The sequence below is a fragment of the Salvelinus namaycush genome, chromosome 12 (assembly GCF_016432855.1).
Source record: "Salvelinus namaycush isolate Seneca chromosome 12, SaNama_1.0, whole genome shotgun sequence".
Lineage (NCBI taxonomy): Eukaryota > Metazoa > Chordata > Actinopteri > Salmoniformes > Salmonidae > Salvelinus > Salvelinus namaycush.
Window position 1 is genome coordinate 49,054,144 of NC_052318.1, and position 17,902 is coordinate 49,072,045.

Genomic DNA, 17,902 nt, shown 5'->3' on the forward strand with positions numbered 1-17,902 from the left:
ATTCTTACTTCAAACGGGCGGCGGTTCGTGTGCAAACTATATGATAAATGTGAGAATAGTTCTAAAATGTATCAACGATAAGTGTCCCTTTTTCTCACTCTCTCTCTCCCCCACCCCTCTTCATTTTCTGTATAACAAGCTGACATATTTTGTCAATTCACTAGGGACCGTTTTCTCATATAATAAGTGTGTATGTTATCCTGTTTTCTCATTTAGTTAGCTAGTAAATAAATAATTAAGTACTGAATCATAACTAAGGCTGGGGTTTTTGCAGATCCAAGGAGGTTACGACTGCTCAGAATGATGATATGATAGGTAATGAATAATAAGATGACTGTTTATTGATGTAAAAGATAAATACCTTGTAGAGTTTAATTCGGGAGATGGTAACTCTTTAAACAACCTCTTCCGTGTTGCCCCAAATCCTAATGAGTTAATTGTTACATTATTAATTTAATTGGGTAACAATTAAACATAGTTAGTTGATTAAATAAATAACAGTCATCAGATTAATGAAAGTAAAGTCACGACAGAGGGGAGTAAGGTAGAAACTTTTCCAATTAGAAGTAATGGTATTGTCCATTTATAAGACACTGGCAGAGCAAAGGCCCATTTAAGCAGTTGCCCAATCAATAGTTTGATTGCTGTGGTCTTGACTTTTGCAGAGATGAATGTTTTGCCTTTATTCTGTAGTGTGACTGATGTTACGAGCCGATCCCCGTACATACTGACCAATAGGAGCACAGTCAGCACTGAGTATGCACACAATAACATGATTGTTGTAAATAGTCAGATTAATATAATAGTTTGATTTAAATGTTTAAATGCTTTGCTAGAAAAATTTCCTTAATAATATTGTTTACATGACGTCAAATCAGGCTACCTGATGGGATTTTGATGAATCCACAAAATCACTAATCAAAATAAACGTTATACCACAGCGACCATCTTCTTTTTGGGAAGCATATTTGATTCTGTCTTCGGACATATAAAGTTTGTATGTGAAAAAAAATTCTAAAATTAGTATTTTAACTTTTTCCAAACTCACTTCAAGCGTGCATTAGCATAGAAGGAGAATTGCACTGCTGGTGCTGGCACATCCAAATACACCACTGCAGTTGATGTAGCTTACGTTGGCTGATGTAGCCTCGCAAGCTAATTGCAGAATGTGACGACAGAACTGAAACAAATCGTAAAATCCAGTTGATATCAAGATTTTAGTTTGGTAACATCTTACAGTGTGTCACGTAGTAATCATAAAAGACTGAATCCGACCTACAGTGTGGGAAAATAATTTGTTCCCTCCAGGATGTGGATGGATCAAGGTGCATTGTTATAGGTCGATATTAAACAGGGGTGCCCTGTGAAAAGCAGGGGCGCAACTTTGGATTGGAGGGGACATTATTTTATTTTTGTTAGTTTTTTATTCAGTCGGATAAATACTACAAACAGCCTACCCGACCACTCGGAGGTGTCCGCATGGTCCTAATGCACACCATTGCCTCATTTTGTATCATATTCCAATGATAAAACTGGGGAGGTACAAAAATGCATTTTCAGAATGTGGGTGGGACATGTCCACCCCCATCCCCGTCCCCGTCCCCAGTGAAAGTTGGGTCCCTGGTGAAAAGTGTATGTTAAATCGGGCAACGGTCAAGGCTGGAATGAAAAGGAGGTGAGGACGTTTAATCAGCCTGTGTCCAGACTCTCAATAAAGTCTGTCTGGAATTAAATCACTGTAACAATCACAATTTTGTTTTCTCTGTCTGTATTGATATATCAGATGGCGTTATAGAAAACCTTCGTAAAAGGAATACAGTATATGATTCAGCTTCAGCACAGGTCAATTTTTTCTGTGAGCTGTTTATGGACTTACAATTTTTAACATTGTACCTGTGAATCGCCCTTAAATAGATTCAAACAATGCAGTCAGTCATCCTAATAATTTAATCAACAGATTCTACCTGAGTTTCTCCCTCTCCCTGAACTTTTTTCTAAATTCCTCTGTCTGTGTCTGATAGGTTTTTTCTCTATCGTTCTATCATTCTCTCTCTCCCTCTTTCCCTCTCTCTCTCTCTCTCTCTCTGTTTGTTAGTGCCACTGCGATCTTTGCTGCAGTGCAGTCTGATTGGCTGAATGCCTGTCTCAAACCATTCGAACACTGGCTGGCTGAGAGGTGCTATTGGCTGCTGCTGTCCCCCCTGGTTGAGGCGGGCAGGTCGGTGTGCGGGAGGGCAGGTTGGTAGGTGAGGTGGGACTGTGCCCCTTTGTTTGCGGCCAGGGAGTGGAGGGCACTCTGGGCTGCCAGGGTAAGAGAGCTCCAGGCAACAGGTCAGGACATGCCCATCCGTGGCTCTGGCTCTGGCTCAGATCCTCCCAGTCCCAGATAGACTAATCACAAAGTACAGTAATAGGATCATCACTAACATCAATCTAGGTCTGACATAGCCAGGAGGACGAGGGGGAAGGGGAGGAGGAGAGCGGTTGAGTCATGATCTTTCTCACTACATCTTCACCCTCTCAGCCGACATACTCTATCTAAGTCATGTGCATCATTTTGAGACACATTCTTTCCATATCTAAATTTGAGCTCTGTTCATTCTTCAGAAGGCATGTGTCACTGGGTGGTGCTGTGGTCCATCATCTTTGGCACACACACACACACACACACACACACACACACACACACACACACTTCCTTTGTTGCTGTGTGGCCTTTATGGACATTTAAGGACCTCAGCCACCCGAGCCACGGACGGCGGAGACAATACATGTGCATCAAAGCTTGGACCGAGAGACTGATAAACGGCTTCTATCTCCAGGCCATCAGACTGTTAGTCATCACTAGCCGGCCTCCGCCCAGTACCATGCTCTGAACCTTAGTCACTGTTACTAGCCTGTACTCTACCCTGCACCTTAGAGACTGCTGCCCTAGAGTCATTGAACACTGGTCACATTAATAATGTTTACATACTGTTTTACCCATTTTTTGTACATAGGGTATTGTAGTCATGTCTCATCCTATATAACTACTGCTGTACACACCTTTTCTATTCATATACTGTTCAGACTGTCTAAACACACCATTACATATACAGTTGAAGTCGGAAGTTTACATACACCTTAGCCAAATACGTTTAAACTCAGTTTTTCACAATTCCTGACATTTAATCCGAGTAAAAATTCAGTTTTAGGTCAGTTAGGATCACCACTTTATTTTAAGAATGTGACATGTCAGAATAATAGTAGAGAGAATTATTTATTTCAGCTTTTATTTATTTCATATTCCCAGTGGGTCAGAAGTTTACATACACTCAATTAGTATTTGGAAGCATTGCCTTTAAATTGTTTAACCTCACTAGGGTAGGGGGCACTATTTTCACCTCCGGATGAAAAGAATGCCCAAAGTAAACTGCCTGTTACTCAGGCTCAGAAGCTAGGATATGCATATATTGGATTGAATAGAAAACACTCTAAAGTTTCCAAAACTTAAAATAATGTCTGAGTATAACAGAACTGATATGGCAGGCGAAAACCTGAACAAAATCCATCCAGGAAGTGCGATTTTTTATGTTTGTAGTTTTCCATTGACTGCCTTTACAGTATCCAATGACTTAGAACTCAGATTGCACTTCCTATGGCTTCCACTAGATGTCAACAGTCTTCAGAAATTGTTTCAGGCTTGATTTCTGAAGAATGAGAGAGTAAGACCACTCTGAGTGAGTGGATAGTGGAAAGTCCCCAGACCTGTTTGCTGCGCGCGACCGAGAGCGCACCTTTCTTGTTTTTCTTTTATATTGACGAAGCTATTGTCCGGTTGAAATTTTATTGATTATTATGACTGAAAACAACCTGAGGATTGATTATAAACATCGTTTGACATGTTTCTACGAACCTTACTGATACTTTTGGGATTTTTCGTCTGCCTGTTGTGACCGCCTTGGAGACATTGGATTACTGAACAAAATGCGCCAACTAAACTGAGGTTTTTGGATATAAAGAGGGACTTTATCGAAGAAAACAAACATTTATTGGGTAACTGGGAGTCTTGTGAGTGCAATCATATGAAGATCATCAAAGGTAAGTGATTAATTGTATTGCTATTTCTGACTTTTGTTACTCCTCTACTTGGCTGGTAACTGTTTGTAATGTTTCGGTGTGCTGGGTGCTGTCCTCAGATAATCACATGGTATGCTTTCACCGTAAAGCCTTTTTGAAATCTGACACAACGGTTGGATTAACAAGAAGTTCATCTTTAAGCCGATGTATAATACTTGTATATTTTATGATTTTTTTATTATGAATATTTCTGTTTTTGAATTTGGCGCTCTGCAATTTCACCGGATGTTGGCCACCCCCTAGAGAGGTTAACTTGAGTCAAACGTTTCGGGTAGCCTTCCACAAGCTTCCCACAATAAGTTGGGTGAATTTTGGCCCATTCCTCCTGACAGAGCTGGTGTACATGAGTCAGGTTTGTAGGCCTACTTGCTCGAACACGCTTTTCAGTTCTGCCCACACATTTTCTATGGGATTGAGGTCAGGGCTTTATGATGGCCACACCAAAACCTTGACAGTGTTGTTCTTAAGCCATTTTTTCCACAACTTTGGAAGTCTGCTTGGGGTCATTGTCCATTTGGAAGACTCATTTGCGACCAAGCTTTAACTTTCTGACTGATGTCTTGAGATGTTGCTTCAACATATCCACATAATTTTCCAGCCTCATGATGCCATCTATTTTGTGAAGTGCACCAGTCCCTCTTGCAGCAAAGCACCCCCACAACATGATGCTGCCACCCATGTGCTTCACGGTTGGGATGATGTTCTTCGGCTTGCAAGCCTCCCCTTCTTCCTCCAAACATAGCGATGGTCATTATGGCCAAACAGTTCTATTTTTGTTTCATCAGACCAGAGGATATTTCTCCAAAAAGTACAATCTTTGTCCCCATGTGCAGTTGCAAACTACAGTCTGGCTTTTTTTATGGCGGTTTTGGAGCAGTGGCTTCTTCCTTGCTGAGCGGCCTTTCAGGTTATGTCGATATAGGACTCGTTTTACTGTGGATATAGATACTTTTGTACCTGTTTCCTCCAGCATCTTCACAAGGTCCTTTGCTGTTGTTCTGGGATTGATTTGCACTTTCCACACCAAAGTACATTCATCTCTAGGATACAGTTCGCGTCTGCTTCCTAAGCGATATGATGGCTGCGTGGTCCCATAGTTGTTGTACTTGCGTGCTATTGTTTGTACAGATGAACGTGGTACCTTCAGGCATTTGGAAATTGCCCCCAAGGATGAACCAGACCTGTGGAGGTCTACCATTTTTTTTCTGAGGTCTTGGCTGTTTATTTTCCCATGATGTCAAGCCGAGAGGCACTGAGTTTGAAGGTAGGCCTTGAAATACATCCACAGGTACACCTCCAATTGACTCAAATGGTGTCAATTAGCCTATCAGAAGCTTTTAAAGCCATGACATCATTTTCTGGAATTTTCCAAGCTGTTTAAAGGCACAGTCAACTTAGTGTATGTAAACTTCTGACCCACTGGAATTGTGATACAGTGAATTATAAGTGAAATAATCCGTCTGTAAACAATTGTTGGAAAAAATTACTTGTGTCATGCACAAAGTAGACATCCTAACCGACGTGCCAAAACTATAGTTTGTTAACAAGAAATTTGTGGAGTTGGTGAAAATGAGTTTTAACTTCTTTGGGCTGCAGGGGCAGTATTGAGTAGCTTGGATAAAAGGTGCCCATTTCAAATGGCCTCGTACTCAATTCTTGCTCGTACAATATGCATATTATTATTACTATTGGATAGAAAACACTCTCAAGTTTCTAAAACCGTTTGAATTATATCTGTGAGTAAAACAGAACTCATTTTGCAGCAAACGTCCTGTCAGAAAGTGAAAAATCTGAAATCGAGGCTCTGTTCCAGGGCCTGCCTATAAATGTGCTTGATATGCATGTATACTGATATCTATTAGTATACATGCACTTCATACGCCTTCCACTAGATGTCAATAGGCTGTGAGAGGTGAAATGGGGTTTCTAGGTATTTCTATGGTCAAAAGAGAGAGCTTGGAATGACATGACCCCAGAATTCCTTTGTTCAGGAAGCGCATAAAGGTCACCAGTATTGGCTTCTGAAAAGCATTCGTTATAGACGTCTTATATCTCCGGCTTTGATTTTATTTGATAAATGTGATAATATCATCGTAAAGTATGTTTTTTCAATATAGTTTTATTAGATTATTGAAATTTTTTCGGGAGTTTAGGCGTGTTGCGTTCTTTGCGTTTGGTGACGAAGGAGAGCTTAGCGCCACTTGGCTAGTTTTGCTTGCTCATTCGAGAGGGAAAAATGCCATTCTAAAACCAAACAACGATTGTTCTGGATAAAGGACCCCTTGTACAACATTCTGATGGAAGATCATCAAAAGTAGGACCCATTTATGATGTTATTTCATATATCTGTCGAACATGTTTACTATTAGTTTGCGCCCAGATTTTGGGCGATCTCTCGCTATAACGTAAGCTGCATGTCGTACTGAAGTTATGTTTAGAATTCTAACACGGCGATTGCATTAAGAACTAGTGTATCTATTATTTCCTATACAACATGTATTTTTTAGTAAAGTTTATGAATAGTTATTTGGTCAGAATAGGTGAGTGTCAGAAACATATACGGAGATTCTGGAAAATAATTGCTACATGGTCACATTGTATAACCACGTATTTCAGCTCTAAATATGCACATTTTCGAACAAACCATATATGTATTGTGTAATATGATGTTATAGGACTGTCATCTGATGAAGTTTATGAAGGTTAGTGAAAAAATTAATATCTTTTGCTGGTTTATTCGCCATCGCTAACGTTGAATTGAATGAATGGGGTTGTGTGGTAGGCTATGGGTTGTGTGGTAGGCTATTGTAGTAAGCTAATATAATGCTATATTGTGTTTTCGCTGTAAAACACTTAAAGAATCGGAAATATTGGCTGGATTCACAAGATGTTTGTCTTTCATTTGCTGTACACCATGTATTTTTCATAAATGTTTTATGATGAGTATTTAGGTATTTCAATTTGGTCTCTGTAATTGTTCTAGCTGCTTCGGTGCTATTTCCGATTGTAGCTGCAATGTAAAACTATGATCTATACATCAAATATGTACATTTTTCGAACAAAACATAGATTTATTGTATAACATGTTATAAGACTGTCATCTGATGAAGTTGTTTCTTGGTTAGTTTGGTTGGTTCTTGGTTAGTTTGGTTGGTTTTGTGCATGCTACCTGTGCTGTGAAAAATGTCTGTGCTTTTTTGTATTTGGTGGTGAGCTAACATAAATATACGTGGTGTTTTCGTTGTAAAACATTTAAAAAATCGGACATGTTGGCTGGATTCACAAGATGTTTATCTTTCATTTGCTGTATTGGACTTGTTAATGTGTGAAAGTTAAATATTTCTAAAAAATATCTTTTGAATTTCGCGCCCTGCACTTGGACGGGCTGTTGTCATAAGTGTACCGACACCGGCCTGCAGCCATAACAGGTTAATGACTCCAACCTAAGTTTATGTCAAATTCCGACTTCAACTGTATATATAGACATCACAATTATGAAATACCAAGAGTGTGTAAAGCTTTCATCAAGGCAAAGGGTGGCTACTTTGAAGAACCTCAAATATAAAAGATTTGTTTAACACCTTTTTGGTTACTACATGATTCCATATGTGTCATATGTGACATTTCATGTCTTCACTCTTATTCTATAATGTATAAAAACTAAACCTTGAATAAAAATAAATAAAAAATAAACCTTGAATGAGTAGGTATGTCCAAACTTTTGACCGGTACTGTATATTTATTTATATTTATATTCCGGACTCTGACATTTCTCACTCTGATATTTCTTATTAATATCATTATTTTTTACTTTTTGGATTATGTGTCTATTGTTTAAGTATTGCTAGGTATTACTGCACTGTTGGAGCTAGAAACACAGGCATTTCGCACCTGTGATATCATCTGCCAATCTGTGTACTTGACAAATAAACTTTGATATCATTTGATTTTATATGGTTAGGTGACTCAGAGCTCTGGTAGTCTGACTGAAGAGGGCTGGAATGCGGCTGATTCCAAGGACGTGTGTTTGTGTTTGTGTCAGTGTGTGTGTGTGCGTGTGTGCGAGCGTATGCGTGTGCCATAAAACCGATCCCTTTTGTCTTTTTACTATTTCTTCTCTCACTCACATCTCGAGCGTTCAAGATTCTGCTGCGTCATGTGTTGAGTAGGGAGGGGATGGGAGGATGTGAAGGGGAGTGTAGAACCTGATTGGATATTTTTCAGCTGCTGCTAGTGCTGTATGCAGCCCAGTGGATCACAGCTGCAGGAGATGGGCGTGTGACTGACACCTGCAGACCAGGCCTGGTAGTGAATCTGAGTTGATTAAGAATAACAGAGTAAGAGCACTTACCATAAAAACCATTGACGATAGACCATCTCCATTTCCTCATTAAGACAAAGGTTGACTCAGCCACCTACAGAGCACAGAACAAAGAGGGGAAGTCAGAGGAGGTCAATAACTTTGTGTTTCTATGAGTAGATTAGATAGTACCCCCCCTTTAAAAAAGTGTATTACACATCCACCTAATCATCATTACACTTAATGAACATTACACATAATATATTATTGCACATCCCTGTAATCTCAATGTCCATGATTCCTGTGCATTTTTACTACAGACAGTGGAGACATCTGATTTAGTGTTGAAGTGGGTGATACAGGGGGGTGCAGAGATAGGTCTTGATCCCACCTGAAGAACATGTTCAAGCATAGGCCTACACAATCAAAATAGCACAAATATAAGCATAGCTATAGTATAATGTCTGTTAACTGCAATGCTTGCGGATTTAGAATACTCCTCCGACCACAGTCAGCAGTTGATGTAGCATGACCTGAAGGTGTATACAGTGCCTTCAGAAAGTATTCTTACCCCTCGACTTATTCCACATTTTGTTGTGTTACGGCCTGAATTCAAATTGGATTCAATATATATTTTTGGTCACCCATCTACACACAATACCCCATAATGACAAAGCGAAAACATGTTTTTAGAAATGTTTGCAAATCTATTGAAAATGAAAGACAGAAATATCTTATTTACATACAGTACCAGTCAAACGTTTTTGGACACACTTACCCATTCCAGGGTTTTTCTTTATTTTTATTATTTTCTACATTGTAGAATAATAGTGAAGACATCCAAACTATGAAATTACACAAATGGAATCATATAGTAACCAAAAAGTGTTAAAATATATTTGATGACAGCTTTGAACACTAATGGAATTCTCTCAACCAGCTTCATGAGATAGTCACCTGGAATGCATTTCAATTAACAGATGTGCCTTGTTAAAAGTTGATTTGTGGAATTTATTTCCTTCTTAATGAGTGTGAGCCAATCAGTTGTGTTGTGACAAGGTAGGGGTGGTATACAGAAGATAGCCCTATTTGGTAAAATACCAAAACAGCTCAAATAAGCAAAGAAAAACAACAGTCCATCAACTTTGAAAGTTTCTTCAAGTGCAGACACAAAAACCATCAAGCGTTATTATGACTCTCTTGAGGACCACCACAGGAAAGGAAGTACCAGAGTTACCTTTGCTGCAGAGGATAAGTTCATTAGAGTTACCAGCCTCACAAATTGCAGCCCAAATAAACGCTTCAGAGAGTTCAAGTAACAGACACATCTCAAGATCAACTCTTCAGAGGAGACTCCGTGAATCAGGCCTTCATGGTCAAATTGCTGCAAAGAAACCACTACTAAAGGACACAAATGAGAAGAAGAGACTTGCTTGGGCCAAGAAACACAAGCAATGGACATTAGACCGGTGGAAATCTGTCCCTTGGTCTGATGAGTCCATATTGGAGATTTTTTGGTTCCAACTGCCGTGTCTTTGTGAGAAGCAGAGTAGGTGAACGGATGATCTCTGCATGTGTGGTTCCCACCGTGAAGCATGGTTCTGCATGGTTCTGATTTATTCAGAATTCAAGGCACACAACTAGCATGGCTACTACAGAATTCTGTAGCGATACACCTTCCCATCTGGTTTGCGCTTAGTGGGACAATCATTTGTTTTTCAACAGGACAATGACCCAACACACCTCCAGACTGTGTAAGGCCTATTTGACCAAGAAGGAGAGTGATGGAGTGGTGCATCAGATGACCTGGCGTCTACAATTACCCGACCTCAACCCTATTGAAATGGTTTGTGTGACCTAATTTACTCACAGCTCAGAGTAAGACATAACAGGTAGTTAGTTACCCAACGTCTCTCCCCTGTTCTCAGCGATGAGTTACTTATGAGTTGATCTCAGCATGCTTTTACGACATGGGATGACATTTTGTAGTTTTTCAAGTAGAAAAGTGGATTCCACATTTCCAAAATCAAGACTGATGCAACACTAATATCAAACCAATTATAGGCCTATCAACATAGCGTCATGTTTGTTTTGTAGGCTGTTACATATGTCTGGTTTTTATTGTTATATTAAAATGTAATCATCATAAAATATAATCATAATTGTGTCGGACAATTTTACCATTGGTTATTAGGCCTATTTAGATTATATAATACTCCCAGGCACACCGGTGCATGAAAGGTTGGCACTGTGGTGAGAAATAGGCTAATCATCCAATTAGTTTGAGAGATTAGCTTGAGATAACATGTTGAACAGCTGTCTCACATTACCCTCTTTACATAGAACTACCAATCCGTTTTTGGCTTCTAGCTTTTTAATCACAACATGTAATATTTTGTGGCATTCATGGTAATAAAAAGAAAAACGAACTGGCAGGTGGATGAAAGTATTTTACTCTAAGAGCAAATAGAAAAATACAAAAAGTATTATCAACAGCAAATTTTGTCCTACATTGACCAGCACAAGAAAAAACACGTGGAGGGCCATTTCCGAATCAATAAACCGCATATTTAAATTTTCCTGTTTGAAGAATGTGGAATAATGCTGGTACACCATCCTATCAAAATGTTGGTTGGAGAAACGGAAAAAACAGGTAGGCTTAAGTTCAGTTGCTATGGTATGTACACTGTATAGTAGACTATTTTGTTGTCTAATAGGAATTCTCTACATTCAGGAGGTGGCCCTCCACCTAAACCTCTCAATGCGTTTAACTACCTGGGGCGCTCAAATGTGACCATCTCGGGCATTGGAGAGGGCCAAGACACTGAACGTTTGAGCGTCACCGAGCAACACAATAAGTAGGATTTAAGTTCATTGTTGAATTTCAAACACTTTTATTCTCATGATATTTTGATTAACAAATTATATTTTCTATTGGACATAAGTAAGATAAACTGAAAACCAACACTATTTTGTTGCAGCACATCTCTCGCTTCAGCGTCTGGCACAGCATCTGAGGGGACCACCTCACAGTTGCTGCAGGACGCACCACCCACCAGCAGCTCCCCAGAAGGTCTGGTTCCAAAAACCCTGAGGAGGACATTGCGCAGCCTCAACGGGAGAAATCAACATTTTTAATAAAAGTATTTTGTTTGCAGGAGGCATATTACTCTCTTACAATAAAAAAGCTTAAGAAATAACTCGGTGTGTTTATTTGTTCACAGTAATCGAACCTGTACTTAAATGTTAGCCCACTATGGCATATCTGTATTATGTTCTCTCTTAGCTTAAATGTTTATCTGTAGCTAGATCAGCATTTCCCAAACTCAGTCCTGGGGACACCAAGGGGTGCATGTTTAGTTTTTTGCCCTAACACTACACAGCTGATTCAAATGATCAAATCAACTGTGTATTGCTAGGGGTAAAAACCAAAACATGCACCCCTTGGTGTTTGGGAAACCCTGAGCTAGATATTGGGTTCTGCGAGACCATTCTGCTGACACTGCGCCAAAACGAAGTGTGGAGATTGCTATGCGAGCCTACCTAAAATTAACGTTGGCAAAGTGCTGGCGGAAAGTGCTGGCATCATCATCGCCGTTGTCTCCATCAGTGTCAATATCACTGTCGTCAATGTCACTGTCATCGTCAGTTTCTGGATTTCCATCGTTGGGAGGTAGAGTGATCAGTCGTAGTTTGTAGATGTGGTGCAATATTGCACAAGACATGATTATGCAACCTGGTCTCAGAGCATTTCGTATTATTCTGTTCGTAAATCCGCAACACTCCTTATAGTATGATATGTTACGTTTCGTATGGTATGCATTCATTTGTGGATGTCCATCATCCATTTCGTATGAGATGTTACGAATTGCAATTTTGTACAACATATACGAATTGCAATACCTACAATATGTTACGAATTTGCAAAACATATGATATGTTACGAATTCCAATTTGTTGTGCCTAACGTTAGCTAGGTGGCTAACATTAGCTAGCTGGCTAATTTTAGCTAGGCTAGGGGTTAGGGTTAAGTTTAGGTTTAAGGTTAGAAGTTAGGTTAAGGTTAGGGGACGGGGATGGGTTAGCTAAAAGGGTTAGGGGAAGGATAGTTGCAAAGTTGCTAAAAAGTAGTAGTAGTAGACAAGGTACTAAATTGCTAAAATGCTAAAGTTCACATTGTACACTCACCCATCCATCTATCCCGACCAACCACCCTCCTTTCGTTGGAATTGTTTTAAGACGGTCATACCATGGATTATTTAGCTATTTGATTTTGAATTTTAGGACAAAAAAATGATGTACAAATGTTTTGATAAAATATTTCATTTGGCCTACTACTATAGCCCAAAGAAGGTTTAAGCTAAAAGGGTTAGCTAAAAGGGTTAGGATTAGGGGAAGGATAGTTGCAAAGTTGCTAAAAAGTAGTAGTAGTAGACAAGGTACTAAATTGCTAACACATTCATAAATTATAGTTGCAAAGTTGCTAAAAAGTAGTAGTAGTAGACAAGGTACTAAATTGAATAACACATTCATAAATTACAAAACAGACAGTCAGAAAATGTATCAGAAGGAATACGGTTTTGAAGTTTATTTCCTATATTGGTTGTCACATCGGCGGTACTGACTTCAGACGAGTCCCGTTGGGCTTGTGGGGATTGTAGAGCAAAATGGAGAAAGCCATCGTGTTTGTGAGATTCTCATCCTTATATAGAGGGGTCATATTAGTTACTAAAACTGTTAGCCAACCCGATTTTCGGGATGTCTCATGGTCTGACAAACACCGGTGTAGCTCGGCCACCTTTCACCGCAGATGCGGGAGGCCGACAGAGGCGGATGCATTGGATTGACATATCTCTAGCTTAACTGCTGGATTATGATGGGGATTTTTTCATTATGTTACTTAAATTGACGAACAGGTGCATCAAAAAAAGATTTCCTTATGTAACCTTCTGTCTTACGGTGCATTTGAAAAGTATTCAGACCCCTTGACTTTTTCCACATTTTGTTATGTTAGAGCCTTCTTCTAAAGTGTATTCAGTTGTTTTTTTCCTCATCAATCTACACACAATACCCCATAATGACATACCAAAACAGTATTTTTGAAATCAAAAATAAACACAGAAAAAAAATGGAATTATCACATTTACATAAGTATTCAGACACTTTACTCAGTACTTTACTCAGTACTTTCAGACACGTTACAAAATACTTTTGGCAGCGATTACAGCCTCGAGTCTTCTTGGGTATGACGCTACAAGCTTGGCACAACTGTTTTGGGGGAGTTTATCCCATTCTTCGCTGCAGATCCTCTCAAGCTCTGTCAGGTTGGGTGGGGAGTGTCGTTGCACACGTACTGAGCAGTCTGGAGCAGGTTCTCTCTGTACTTTGTTCTGTTTATTTTTCCCTCGATCCTAACAAGTCACCCAGTCCCTCCCGCTAAAAAACCTCACCACAGCATGATGCTGTCACAACCTTGCTTTACCGTAGGGATGGTGTCAGATTTCCTCCAGACGTTATGCTTGTCATTCAGGTCAAAGAGTTCAATCTTGATTTCATCAGACCAGAGTATCTTGTTTCTCATGGTCTGAGAGTCTTTAGGTGCCTGTCTTTAGGTGCCAGAGATGGTTCCCCTTCTGGAAGGTTCTCCCATCTCCACAGAGGAACTCTGGAGCTCTGTCAGAGTGACCATCGGATTCTTGGTTACCTCCCTGACCAATGCCCTTCTCCCTCGATTGCTCAGTTTGGCCGGGTGGCCAGCTCTAGGAAGACTCTTGTTGGTTTCAATGCTACAGATATTTTTCAGTACCCTTCCCCTGATCTGTGCCTTGACACAATCCTGTCTCGGAGCTCTACGGACAATTCCTTTGACATCATGGCTTGGTTTTTGCTCTGGCATGCACTGTCAAATGTGGGGCCTTATATAGACAAGTGTGTGTCTTTCCAAATCCTGTTCAATCAATTGAATTTACCACAGGTGGACTCCAATCAAGTTGTAGAAACATCTCAAGGATGATCAATGGAAAAAGGATGTACCTGAGCTCAATATCGAGTCTCATAGCAAAAGGTTTGAATGCTCACGTAAATATGAAACCGCGCAGCGGTTTAAGGCACTGCATCCCTACAGATCCTGGTTCGATCCCAGGCTGTGTCACACTGGCCCCGACCAGGAGACCCATGAGGCAGCACACAATTGGCCCAGCGTTGTCCGGTTTAGGGGAGGGTTTAGCCAGCTGGGTGGTCCAGGCTGGGTGGTCCAGGAGTTGCGCTCTAGCAACTCCTGTGGCCGGGTGCAATGCACGCTGACAAGGTTACCAGGTGTATAGTGTTTGGTGCGGCTGGCTTCCGGGTTTAGCAAGCATTGTGTCAAGAATCAGTGCGTCTTGGCGGGGTTGTGTTTCGGAAGATGCACGGCTCTCAACATTCGCCTCTCCCGAGTCTGTACGGGAGATGCAGTGATGGGACAAGACTGTAACTACCAATTGGGTAGAAAAAGGGGTAAAAAATCATAATAAGAAGAATAAATAATAAGAAAACATTTATTTGCTTTGTCATTATAGGGTATTGTGTGTCGATTGATGAGGGGAACAAAACGAGTAATTCTGTAACGTAACAAAATGTGGAAAAAGTTAGGGGTCTTAATACTTTCCGAATGCACTGTATGTAACCATACCAAACGTAACATATCATACTAATTTGAGTGTCCCGGATTTAAATGTACTATGTTACGTGTAGTCTATGAGCCCAGGCTGTATTATGAGGCATCCTCAAGCTGTGACACACCTCTCCATGGAGAACGTGAAAAATCCTCTTCCAATGGCCTTTCTACTCCACTCCTTGTGATCTTGTGAGCCCTTCAGATAAAAAAATATATATTTACATGTGATTTTAAATAGGTTCATTTTTTATTTTATTTTATTTTATTTTATTTATTTATTTTTGGGGGGTGGATCAGCTTAATATTGCGGAAAGAATGTTGCTTCCAATGTAATTGTCTGCATCATTTCCAATCCCCCATATTTTTTGGGTAAATATATATATCCATTCACGTATGCATACATATACACATATATACATACACATACCTACATAGACATACATACTTTTTTAAAGAGTATACCTTTATTATTATTCCCCGCAAACCCTACCACCGATCCCCCAATTGGAGTAAACTGATAAACATTTCTGTTTTTACCTTCAATTTATACATCTTATACACATTTTACAGACACAGTCTACTTTATAATAGTTCTCTCTTGTTTGTTCTTAGTCCTTCCTCTATTTCTGTTGTCCATCCAGTTTGATTTCCACTTGTAACTGTGCTATTTCACAATAGCTCTGCACCTATACACATTTCACAGATCCCGTATGCCCTACATTGTTTATCTTGTTATTAGTCCCACCCTTCAGCTCCACTCAACCTTTCCCATCTATCTTCCAACATCATCCATTTCGGATTTTTATTTGCCATATATTTTTCAACTGTGCTGTGATGCTTCACAAAAGATTTGAATCTTCCTATTCTCATAGCTTCCACGGATTGTAAATTAAAAATAAACATTTTTGCTAAAATAATTATTATATTATTGATTGATTGACTATGGCTTTTCAAATCCCCCAGTATTGCTATCTGTAGCGTTAGTTCTACGCAAATGTTGCAATTCTTCAACCATTCCTGGACCTGTGACCAAAAACGAGCTACATGCGGACAATACCAAAATAAATGGTCTAATGACTCTGCCTCCTCACAGCAGAATCTACAGAGCTGGGAAGATTGTATCCCCCATATATATAACATTCTATTAGTTGCAAGAATTTTGTACAATAATTTAAATTGAAAAATTCGAAGTTTTGAATCCGGCGTTGTTTTGCGTATCAATTCATACACCATGTGCCATGGAATGGGTACATCGAAAATCTCTTCCCAACTATTTTGCAATTTATATGGCACAGCTGTAAGTTTTTTGATCCTTAAATGAAATTGGTATATGTTTTTATTTATCACACTTTTCTTTAACCATTTATGTTCTTTAATATAAGGCCGACATACAAGTTCCTTACTTTTATCCCCTTCCACCTGCCTCTTCCATTTTTGTGGTAATGCTGCAATTAATTGGTTGTAATTTTGGGTAGAGCAGACATTTCCATATGTCTGTGTTAGCTGCATGTGTGACATTACTCCACCAGTCCTATTTATGATATCATTCACAAAAATTATACCTTTTTTAAACATTTCTTCGATAAATACAGTTTTTTTATCAATTACTATATTTGAATTTAACCACAAGATTTGTTGTACTATTTGTTCCGTCCTTTCAGGTGGATTAAACTGAAATTGCAACCAACTTTCTAAGGCTTGCTTAAAAAATAAAGATATTTTGGAGATTATTTCCTTTTCAAGCAACCGAAAGTGAGCAGGTGTAATCTGAATAAAGGGAAAAAGACCCTTCTTGAACATAGGATGAGACATTCGTACCAATCTACTAGAGAACCAGTTTGGATTTAAGTATAACTTTTGTATGACTGATGCCTTTAGTGAGAGGTCTAATGCTTTAATATTTAATAATTTCTGCCCTCCGAATTCATATTCGTTATATAAATAGGCCCTTTTAATTTTATCTGGCTTGCCGTTCCAAATAAAATTGAATATTTTTTGTTCATATAATTTAAAAAGCAGGTCACTAGGTGTAGGCAAAACCATAAGCAAATAGGTAAACTGTGATATGATTAAAGAGTTAATCAGGGTGATTTTCCCACAAATAGACAGGTATTTTCCTTTCCATGGTAGCAAGATCTTATCTATTTTTGCTAACTTTCTATAAAAATTTATTGGAGTGAGATCATTTCTTTCTTTTGGGATTTGTATACCGAGTATGTCCACATCACCGTCAGACCATTTAATTGGTAAACTACATGGCAATGTAAAATGTGTATTTTTTAGTGATCCAATACGTAATATGGTACATTTATCATAATTTGGTTTTAATCCAGAGAGGATAGCAAATGTATCTAGATCCTCTAAGAGGCCGTGGAGAGATTCTAGTTGTGGTTTTAAAAGAAAACATGAATCATCAGCGTACAATGACACCTTAGTTTTTAGGCCCTGGATTTCTAATCCCTTAATATTAATGTTTGATCTAATTTTAACAGCTAACATTTCGATGGCAATAATAAATAGATATGCCGATAGTGGACAACCTTGTTTTACTCCTCTAGATAGTTTAAAACTTTCTGAGATGTAGCCATTATTTACTATTTTACACCTAGGGTTACTATACATAATTTTTACCCATTTTATAAGAGATTCCCCAAAATTGAAATATTCTAGGCATTTATATATAAACTCCAGTCGTACTTTATCAAAAGCCTTTTCAAAATCAGCTATGAAAACCAGGCCTGGTGTCCCCGATATTTCATAGTGTTCTATTGTTTCCAGTACTTGCCTTATATTATCTCCAATGTATCGTCCATGTAAAAAACCTGTCT

At 39.1% G+C, this 17,902-nt stretch overlaps 1 long non-coding RNA gene across 1 annotated transcript in view; it reads right to left on the reverse strand.

Annotated features, from left to right (window-relative positions):
• Nucleotides 1–17,902, reverse strand: part of LOC120057369 — a 133,657-nt gene that overhangs the window by 61,002 nt on the left and 54,753 nt on the right. The window contains exon 2 of the long non-coding RNA XR_005477910.1: nt 8,471–8,534. This is a non-coding gene — a long non-coding RNA (uncharacterized LOC120057369). The remainder of the gene's footprint in view (nt 1–8,470; nt 8,535–17,902) is intronic.